At 37.5% G+C, this 11,244-nt stretch overlaps 1 protein-coding gene across 2 annotated transcripts in view; it reads left to right on the top strand.

The window, feature by feature from the left end:
• The first annotated feature begins 681 nt into the window (after positions 1-681).
• The window catches only part of LOC109056731 (E3 ubiquitin-protein ligase TRIM39-like), an 820,810-nt gene continuing 810,247 nt past the window's right edge, over positions 682-11,244 (top strand). Inside the window, exon 1 of one of the 2 annotated variants that reach the window (XM_042725288.1) lies at positions 682-827. The gene's annotated coding sequence lies outside the window, so the exon portion shown is untranslated. The remainder of the gene's footprint in view (positions 828-11,244) is intronic. The other variant, XM_042725291.1, reaches the window with a different exon arrangement.

Here is an 11,244-nt window from a genome sequence, read left to right on the forward strand (position 1 = left end):
TATTAATGATCAGGCAAGTTTAATATATGATGGTGGTCAGATATCTGGAAATCTGATCTTATCTGGGCATTTGCTTACAGTCTGTTCCCTCACTTTGAAAATGTTTCCTGTGTCCTTCCTCTGAATGATTTTTAGTACACTGCTTTGCCATGTCTGTAACACAAATGGTGCAAGACGATTTACATATCAAATATAATGTCAGCATGAAATCCAGAATGAACATGTTTAAACATTGATCAGTACAGAAACTTGTAACTGACTTAATTCTAAAACACTTTTGTTCTTTTCAAAAACACTTTTGTACTGGTTTTACACATTTTTTTTTAGTCTTCAGAATGTCTTTTGCGTTATTCATTTTTAATTACACAAATAACTCGGGGGCGTTTATTAAACGTGTGCCTGTGTGTTTTTACAGTATATTTGATAGTACAGTATAAGTGTATTATGCAGCATGTAATACACAGCAGCGCCACCAGAGGCAGCAGAGCGCTGTTTTCAGTGTTGACAATAGAGCAGTTTTGATGCTAGATTTACGTAGAAACTCTTCATAAATGTTGCCAAATAATCATATCTGCTGAAATCTCTTCTTCGTGAGCTGACAGAAACATACAAACAGACACACATGAAGCATCACAGCGAATACAGGGATGACTGTAAATGTGTGAATACAGGAAGAGCTCTGACATCACTGTAGTTCAGTGAGAGACTCAGAGAAAGTGAAACTAACTTGATCAACAACAATATGAACACCTGAAACCATCAAACTCTTTAAACAACAGAATATTGAGTCGTTCAAAGACCCTTGTGAACACATCTGATACTCACAGGTAAGTGATAGAAATATAAGAGAGATTGTCCTGAACTGGTTTCTAATGGCAGTGGTCTGGTTTAGTATAGGTTTATGTCAGACTAGAATGAGTTGAACAGAAGCAGGTTTAAGCGTGTCAAATACTCAGCTACTTTAGTTGTTTACTGCACTGAAATTATTTCAGAACTGTATTAACAGTATGTTATTTGATTGAACAAAGTTTGGTGTTTCTGTCATTTTGTCACTCGACATAAATCATACACACGCGCAGTGAGGCGTCAGGCATGACTGTTGTTGTTTTCTTGATTTGATTTTTCAGATTTGATTTTTCAAGTTTCAGCCCGATGCAGTTATTATTTACACGTCCTGCTCCACGTTGTTTAAATAGCAAATGCATTTGCGCCCACGAGCGTGCTGGTCTGAAAACGAGGTGTGTTCAGGCGCGTTGCTATTTAGAGTATGGTGACCATATTTTAGTTTTCCAAAAATAGGACAGTGGGGATACGGTTCGGGATAGTGTTCAGGATCGGGGGGGGGGCGGGGATTGTCTAACACAGTATAGCTTGAAAGGTCTTTTTTGTTTGTTTGCTTGTTTTGTTTTTATAATAAATAAAAAAGAATACAATTAAATGGAATAGAAAAATAATGTTAGTGTTAGAGGATCATTTAAAAAAAAAAAAATAAAACAAGTCAATAGAAAAGAAAAATAATAGATCATTCTAGTGTTAGAATTATTCATTATTTTTAATAAATAAAAAGAAAATAATAAGAAAAAAACAGAAAAAGATAGAAAATGCTAGTGTTAAATACTCTAAATAAAACAAATATTTAGAATAGAAATAGAACAGACAGTGCAAATGTTTAGAGGGTCAAGTTTTTTAAATAAAAAAACAAGCAGATAAAATTACAGTTAACATTAGAAAACATTAGTGCTAGAGTTAGAGGGTTAAATGAAGATGAAAGAGATGTGTTTTCAGCTGTTTTCTTGAAAATAATTAAGGACTCAGCTGCTTTGATTGAGCTGGGCAGGTCATGCACCAGGAGGGAACAGTTAATGTAATCTGTGTAATCCAATGTAGTCCGTGAGTTTTAACATAGGTAGAATGCAAACTTTTTCAAGCATTTTATTTAAATGTAATTTTATGCAATATTTCAAACCTTTAACCCACTTGGGAAAATCAATCCATGGCAACAGTTTAAAAGTAGCCCAATTCTGTGGAAAAAACACGGACTTGGCAACCCTACATAACAAGAGCTGCAGGAGTCAAATGTGACTGATCACAGGAGAGATGACTGAAAAGATCATTCTGGAGTATTTGAGCTCATTGACAAATATCTGATGTTGTACGATGTGCTCCCTTTACACAGAGTGCGTTTGATCATGAAATTGAAAGTGAAAGTGAACAGCGCGAACGCTCATGCAAAAGAGATTTATATACTCTGCATACTGAGAGCGGCTCCCTAACAAATAAACAATACAATATTAGAGTGTTTAAAGGAGTGGACATGAAAATTGCGGGAGCTGACTGTTTTTCCTAAGTCAGGGGTCTCCAACCTTATTTCATTCAGGAGCTACTTTTTTAAAAAATAAAAGCGGCTGAGAGCTACCATGTTATACAATTATTAAATCTCTGAAATATCAGTCCAAACTGTTATACACAGCATTTTTAAAATGTGCTGGAAATATTAAAAAAGTATTGAAACACACACTGAAATCATTTTACCAAGTTTAAGGACAAAAGCCAACAAATAAAATTAGCAGCACTATGCAATTTTTCTTTGCATAAACAGTAAAATAAAAACTGATTAAAAATTATGGTCGGATTTTAAACTAACAAAAAAAATATTCATACACATTATCTACCGACATGTACGACCGTTTAGGATTTACAGCAAAACTTTGGTCTGATTTTCGCATTGGTCTGAACAAAAATATGGCAAGACAGACTGAATGAATTTGTAAATCCACAGTTTGACAGTAGGTGGCGCTTATTTACAGCAGAAATAGAGCTGTTTCCACTCTAACCTCTTAAAAAAAGCTGTGCTGCGCTTCTAAACCATTACGCATTACACAGAGGGAAGATGGAAAGCAAATGCAATCAAAACTTTTCTGAAGACAGTTTCCTATTATGCTTTCATACAAATGATTAAATCACACATTCTTTCATATACATATGTACATTCTTTCCCTCAGCAGTCTGCCTTCAGTCATTTTCACACAAAACGAAACTACTCTGGCGTGTTGCGCCTGCGTGAGACTCTTAATGACTTTGATTAAAGCTGAACAATATTTATTGTGAGTTTTTCTTTCTTTATCGCAATAATCAAATATGGGTTTAATGATATTCAAAATACAAAACGGGATAATTAAAATAATCTCAGGCCAATATGTCAAGTACGTCTTGGCAAGCTACCTCCAATCTGGCCACGAGCTACTGGTAGCTCGCAAGCGACGTATTGGAGACACCTGCCCTAAGTGCAACCTGCACCTTGCGGTTTAGACCATGTGCATAGATTGTTAAAATACGGCCCAGAGACTAAAGAAACAGGAAGTAAATAACCTGCTGAAAAACTGAACACAAACCTGCTGCATTATATAGAAGTATTACACAATACATGTTTTTAATGATTAATTTTATGGTTTAATAGCTGCAATGCTACGAGTAAGTCCATCTCGGGTTAATTGACTGTAACCTTGTTCCCTGAAAAAGACAAAAATCTGACCTGAGGATGTTTCCGCACTGTAAGCGTGACTGGATGTCCTTTCAGACAAAAATCTGACCTGAGGATGTTTCCGTTTCATGCCTATTTAAAACCTCCAGGTTTTCGTAATCGAGTGATGTCACCTAACCAAGGGTTATTTAAGCCAAACTTTGGCATGGCCCGACAGATACCTGTCATCTAGCTTAGAGCATTTGTGGATCTCTCGCTCCTGCGGCCAGTCTAGATGTAACCGCTTGACTGCCTGAGTAACCACCTCGAGTAGCTCTTCATATGCTCTCTCATCACAAGAGGAGTGCTCTGAGGCGGCACTCTCCATCTCGGCAGAAGCAAAGGTTGAAGTCTCCTCCGCCCGTTCAGAAGAAGCGCCAGAGAGTGCTTGAGAAGCGGACGGAAGGAACTCCTGATTCGGCGAGAGCACAAAGAAAGGGGCAGGTCCATCTCACACGCCTCAGCCAGATCGACACGTGATCCCCAGGATGTTTGCTGAGGGAGCGGCGACTCGCTGCCCTCTAAAGAAGGTGAACCACGGGGGAAGCACTTTGATGGCACATTCTCCCTCTAGCCCGAGGACAGCTTGCACTTCCCCCAAACAATCAAAGCAGAAAGCATGGAGATCGTCTTCAGAGAGCAGCCTCTGACAAGGATCTGCCATCATGAGTAGTTTGACACACAACAGCTGGTCGAACAAAGAACGTTCTCAATAGCGCTATTGAGTGCAGCATCGAGAATAGATTTTGATAAGGGAACTGGGGCCTATTCTTCGTATGTCGCTAACTCAGTTAGCTGGATTTGATTGTTGAGGATGTGGCATGATCTTGGATCTTTGATCTTCAAAGCTCCCGGAGTTGCTGTCATAGCAACAGGTCCATAAGCTTAAAGTGTCCATGAATCAAAATTAAAGTATTTTGGGTGTTTGTATTAATATGTTTATCTTAAGGTTATCTATAAATCAGTGTTCTCCAAAACAGTGAATAAAATTCACATTCAGTAGATATAATCTTTGAAAGCTTGCAGTTTGTCACTTCCACCAAAATAGATCAACGATTTGTTTTACTTCACCTTGTAGCCTACTTAAGCTTCTCATCAAATCTTCTGACCAATCAATCTAGAGTCCGAATCATCCGACCCCTGCACTATAAATAGACGTTGAAGCTGCGGCTGAAATCAGTCACTAGTTCAATTAGTATTTTCTGTATGGTGAATCGCACATAGTGCACTATATAGGGGACGGGGAATGATCCAGACAGTGTAAATATGCTTTACCTTTAGGTGAAAGAAGTCTGGTTTTGCGCCGTTTCACACGAACTGCTGCACCACACACACAGTCTGCTCCCGTTTCAGACACACAATAGGAGCAGATCATATGCGTGAGCTGGCGCAGACCACAAAACGTATCAGACCCATTTGAATTCCACACCGAATGGTATATTTTATATTATATGTGTGGCTATAATACCCTGTCAAATGCTACTTTAGTTTACCGAGCTCAACAATGGCACTGCTGCGCTAGTCAGCTGTGATATAAATGAACGCTATTGGCTATTTTAAAAAGGGGGGGGCTGCTTGATATGTCCCCCCCTGTCTTCCTGGTTCAGTTAAAATGATGTCAACACAGAATAACGGTGCATGTTTCAAAGCACTTCAGTGGACCTTTAAACCTGATTGGGAGCAGGCTTATTTCATATAAACAGGATTAGATTGGATCTTTACAATCTGTCCCGGCCACTGCTACTTTATTATAAAAGTACTACTCATACTACCCTACTCATACAGGGACAATAATTAAAAGTAAATATCATTTAAAAATGAATTTGAAAAATAATCTAAAAATGTTGTGTGGTCTATTATACTATAGACACAGCCAGTTTAATCATTGAAAGCTTTATTTGTGATAAAATAACTACTTTATAATTGTATTGGTGTCTTATAGGCTACAGTTAATCTGAGTCATGCAACAATTTGACAGCTATTATGGAGTGCAGAAGATGCAGATAACATGATCTTGACCCTTAAAGGGGTCATATGATGTTGCTAAAAAAAACGGTAAAAAAAAAAATTGGTGTAGTGCAATGTTTATACAAAAAAAAAAAAAAAAAAAAAAAACTATTCCACGTACTGTACATTATTGTTTCTCCTCTATGCCCAGCCTCTCTGAAACGCATTGATTTTTACAAAGCTTGTCATTCTAAAAAAAAACGAGGTGTACTATGATTGGCCAGCTATCTTGTGCATTGTGATTGGCAGAATACCTCAAGCGGGTGACGAAAATGTTACGCCCTTTACCATATGTGGAATATCAGCTTCCTGAGCAATATTGACAGGTGATAATGTCGTAGGTACTACTGTATCAATTCGAGCCCAAATCTGATTCAGAAAATGCAGATGACCAAGCTGATCAATCTTTGCCAGCACGACTTGATGGAATAAATAAATAATTATTTATATATATATATTTATTTATTTCTATGTTTTATTTATTTATTTATTTTTATTTAATATGTTTTATTTATTTATTCAATTATATATAAATTTATTTATTTATATATATATATAAACCCGATTTCAAAAAAGTTGGGACACTGTACAAATTGTGCTAATAAAAACAGAATGCAATGATGTGGAAGTTTCAAATTTCAATATTTTATTCAGAATGCAACAAAGATGACATATCAAATGTTTAAACTGAGAAAATATATAATTTTAAGGGAAAAAATAAGTTTATTTTAAATTTCATGGCATAAACACATCTCAAAAAAGTTGGGACAAGGCCATGTTTACCACTGTGTGGCATCCCCTCTTCTTTTTATAACAGTCTGCCAACGTCTGGGGACTGAGGAGACAAGTTGCTCAAGTTTAGGAATAGGAATGTTGTCAAATTCTTGTCTAATACAACTTCAAATTTTGATTAGTCTGACCACAGAACAGTTTTTCCACTTTGCCACAGTCCATTTTAAATGAGCCTTGGCCCAGAGAAAACGCCTGTGCTTCTGGATCATGTTTAGATATGGCTTCTTTTTTGACCTATAGAGTTTTATAGTAGCCGGCAGCGGCGAATTGCACGGTGGATTGTGTTCACCGACAATGTTTTCTGGAAGTATTCCTGAGCCCATGTTGTGATTTCCATGACAGTAGCATTCCTGTATGTGATGCAGTTCCGTCTAAGGACCCGAAAATCACGGGCATCCAGTATTGTTTTTCCGGCCTTGACCCTTACGCACAGAGATTATTCCAGATTCTCTGAATCTTTGGATGATATTATGCTCTGTAGATGATGATAACTTCAAACTCTTTGCAATTTTTCTCTGAGAAACTCCTTTCTGATATTGCTGCCCTATTTTTCGCCGCAGCATTGGGGGAATTGGTGATCCTCTGACCATCTTGACTTCTGAGAGACACTGCCACTCTGAGAGACTCTTTTTATACCCAATCATGTTGCCAATTGACCTAATAAGTTGCAAATTGGTCCTCCAGCTGTTCCTTACATGTACATTTAACTTTTCCCGGCCTCATATTGCTACCTTTCCCAACTTTTTTGGAATGTGTAGCTCTCATGAAATCCAAAATGAGCCAATATTTGGGAATGACATTTTTTAAAAATGTCTCACTTTCAACATTTGATATGTTATGGTAATGGTAAATGGACTGCATTTATGTAGCGCTTTCAACAGAACCATGGCCACGCTTTACAAGTTGCCTCACATTCACCCATTCACTCACTCATTCATACACCAACGGCGGTGGTGTCAGCCACGCAAGGCGCCATCCAGCTCGTCGGGAGCAGCTGGGGTTAGGTGTCTTGCTCAAGGACACCTCGACACTTGGTCAGGTGGAGCCGGGGATTGAACCGGTTTGTAGACAACCTACATGAACCACTGAGCCACTGCCGCCCACTATATTCTATTGTGAATAAAACATAAGTCCCAACTTTTTTGGAATCGGGTTTGTGTGTGTATATATGTAACAATATAAAACAAACTTCATATTCACGGGAAGAAGGAAGTGGGAACCGCGCGGACATTCAAATAAAACTTTAATAACCAAATAAAGATAAAACAGCGCGACAGCCCCTCACGGACGACTGCCACGCACAAACAAAAACCAAACCACAAAATAAAACCCAGGCCGGGTCCTCTTTCGTCCTACACTGTCGTCGCTCCTCTTTTGTATCCTCCCAATCTCCTCCGTGGGACTCGAGACCGGTGAGTGGAGCAGGTGTCGCTCCTTTCCCAATCACTCCACCGGCCTGGTGTGTTTAATTAGGGTTGGAACTAAAACTCTGCAGGACAGTGGCCCTCCAGGACCGTAGTTGCCTATCCCTGGTATACATCATACTGAGTATATGTGTGAGAGAGGAACAAAGTGGAATCACAGCTGAGAAACGTTACTATAATTAATCACAGGAGGTGACAGACACCTGAACATGAGGACAATGGGCACGTGCGTCTGCCCTTCTTAAGAGGCCAGTGTGGCGCTGTGTCCCGGCGCGACGAGACAAAGACAATAAAACACATTACGAACGAGTCATTTGTTGCATCAATAGGGGATATAATTACTGATTATAATGACTTATATTGTCTTTTTATGCGTCGCACGGGCGCTTGGCAGACTATGCTATGTAAACATAAAATCTGCATTTGTGGTAGTAGAAACAACTAACAACCAGTGCTAACTTAATCTACACTGCTCAAACTCGCGTTTGAATAGTCAATAGCAAAATCTTTAAATATGAAAACATACTTACAGGCCGTGAGTCAGAAGTGCCAGACTGTCCTTGTAAAGTTGAAATTGCCTCACTTTTGAGTAAAGGCCATTCTGCACAGCTGGCCTTGTACTCTCCCAGGTTCAGAAAACAATCCTCCGTAAAGTGCGCAGCACAAACTCGAGAATTTGTGTTGGACTGCTCTGGGACAGTGTTGTAAATAAAATTTAGCCACAGATATCTTGTTTTGTTCCCTTTTATATGGAGGCCAAACAAAGTACTTTTTCTTTCGCAGCGAAACACACAGCGTCTCCACGACATGACAGTGGTTCAACAATACTACGGCAAGAATAAAAGTTACGCCTTCTTTCTTTGCGTGAACATTTGGGCGTGTGTTATGCAAATCTTCCCACACAGTGACGTAGACCCTATGAGGGTGCGTTTTAAACAAGGCGTTTAAAAAAATAGGTTGCAAACGAGTCTTAACTTTCATATATCTCTTTGAATTTGAGATTTTAGTCTTTGCAACTTCACAGATCTTCTTTATGCACCAAGAGCTTGTAACACTCCAATGAGAAAAGAAAAATTGAAATCACATCGTAAGACCCCTTTAAGAAACTTTAATTAATGCTGTCACGTAACAAATCTGCATCAAAGATAAAATTACATGAATTGCTAATTACAACATTGAAATAAATTGTGAATATAAATAATTGGAAATCATGTAAAAAAAAAAAAAAAAAAAATATATATATATATATATATATATATATATATATATATATATATATATATATATATATATATATATAAAATATAAAAACAGTGCACATTTCATTTATCTATTATAACATTTATGCAGTTTTGTTTCACTTGGCTGTTTCTTTATAAAGGTCCAGAAATGTGTTAGGTTTTTCGTCCAGATGTCTTTTTTAATTATATTATGTCATTACGTTGCTGTCTTGCCACCAGCCAATCGCTGCATTTCTGATCGTGGTTTTGAGTATCGATACATCTGCCCTTTTCGGGGAACATGAGAATGTTCATCTATCAAATAATCTCAGATGTATTAAACAACGTACGTTATTTTGTTTTTAAAAATTTGCACTTAAAACAAAAAGTTAGATTTGTCTCTCTTAGGGGAATTACACAATTTCTCAAATCTAGTCTTACTATTTAAATGTTTGTTTTTTTTTTCTGTTTAATGTCAGATGTGTATGTATGTACCAAGAGCACCTTAAAAAAAAAATATATATATATAATATTCCTTGTGTTTTTGCACACCTGGCGAATAAAGCTGATTCTGATTCTGAAATATTTCTGTGCACAATTATTAAGCAATTCAATTACAGGACTTTTCTTCATTTATCTCAGTGTGAAACAATTAGTAAACAAGACTGTTTAAACAAATAGAAAACAAAATACAAAAATAAAATATTATCTTACTGCCCTTTCAAAGTATTCAGTTTTTCAGTGTAGCCATCCTTTTTTTCAATGACTTTGATGAGCCGCCTATCATACAATTAGTCATGACTCGATTTGTTCTCAGTCAGTTGTAGCTGATGCAGCCTCAGAAATGCTGTTCAAAGATGAGTACTGTTTTCCTTCACTGTAAATCTCACGCTTGAGAACGGCCCACAAGTTCTCGACTGGGTTCACATCAGGTGAAGTAGGGGACCAGGACATTATTCTGTCATCTTTGAAGTCTTTTCTGACAGCCAATCAGTGGTATACTTGGTGCATGTGATGGACGCTTTGTCCTGCATAAAGATCATGGTCTTTCTGGATGCTGCTGACTTCTTCTTGTACCACTGTTTAAAGAAAGTGTCTTCCAGAAATTGCCTGTAGTTTTAGGATTTCATTTTCAGTCCATCTGCAACCCGAAAAGGTCCAACTAGCTCATCATTACTAATAGCAAGCCCACAGTATTACAGCAGCATCACCTTGCTGATGTCTGACTTCAGCGTCCATCAGTGAGCCAACCACAGGCCAGACGTCTGCTCCATCAAGAGTTACTCTCATTTCACCTGTCCATAAAACCTGTGAAACATCAGTCTTCATGTATCTCTTGACCCAATCTAGATGCTTGATTTTTGTTAAGGGGGGTGTGTTTCAGTTTTCTTTACCTAAATTCTCTGAGATACATGTTCTTTGTACTTTCTTTAATCTAAACAGCATCATAGTTTATATGTTACAGTCATAGCTCAGATTGTTCAGTGAGTTCATGAGTCACTGTGTTTCAAATGAATGATTGTGTTTCTCTTTCTATCAATTATAAGATAAGATTTAACCCATTTAATATAAAAATTGATTTAGTGGTCATGATTTAATTTGGTTTTAAGTCTAAAAAAAGGGAAAATAAATTCTATTGTAAATATTTTTTTTTCTTGAAAAGGTTTGAAGAGATAAAGAACAATGACAGAATCTTCACCAACATCAACAAAAGCAAGAAAAACCTGGAGACAGAGTATTGACTATGTGCCTCCATGTAAGTCAATAACCCAGAAAAACAATGAGTGTATGAATGACTTTTACTCTTCACAAATAATATTTCATATGAACAGCAGATAATGAAATAATTTCAGTTTAACTCAAATATTTCTTGTTAATGGATTTATTAAGTAAGTGGTCATGAAATGAGCCTCACATTAGGGTTCATTTTACAATAATAACCAGCTGAATGTACATGATCTCTACATATTTGAGTTTCTTCAGCACTCTTTGTCTCTAAACACATTCAACCAGCTTCATGATGTGCAATCATGGGATTCTTTATAAACAGTATTGAAGGAGTTCACACTAATCCTAAATAAAGTCTCTTTCCAGTAATGTCATCCTCCATTAGTTCACTGTCTGAGGAGATTCAGTGCTCTATATGTCGGGATGTGTTCATTGATCCAGTCTCGACTCCATGTGGACACAACTTCTGCAAGATCTGTCTGAATAAGTACTGGGACAACAGCCAGACCTGCAGCTGTCCATACTGTCAAGAAACATTCAAGCAAAGACCTGA

Source organism: Cyprinus carpio, chromosome B6, assembly GCF_018340385.1.
Source record: "Cyprinus carpio isolate SPL01 chromosome B6, ASM1834038v1, whole genome shotgun sequence".
NCBI classification, from domain to species: Eukaryota; Metazoa; Chordata; class Actinopteri; order Cypriniformes; family Cyprinidae; genus Cyprinus; species Cyprinus carpio.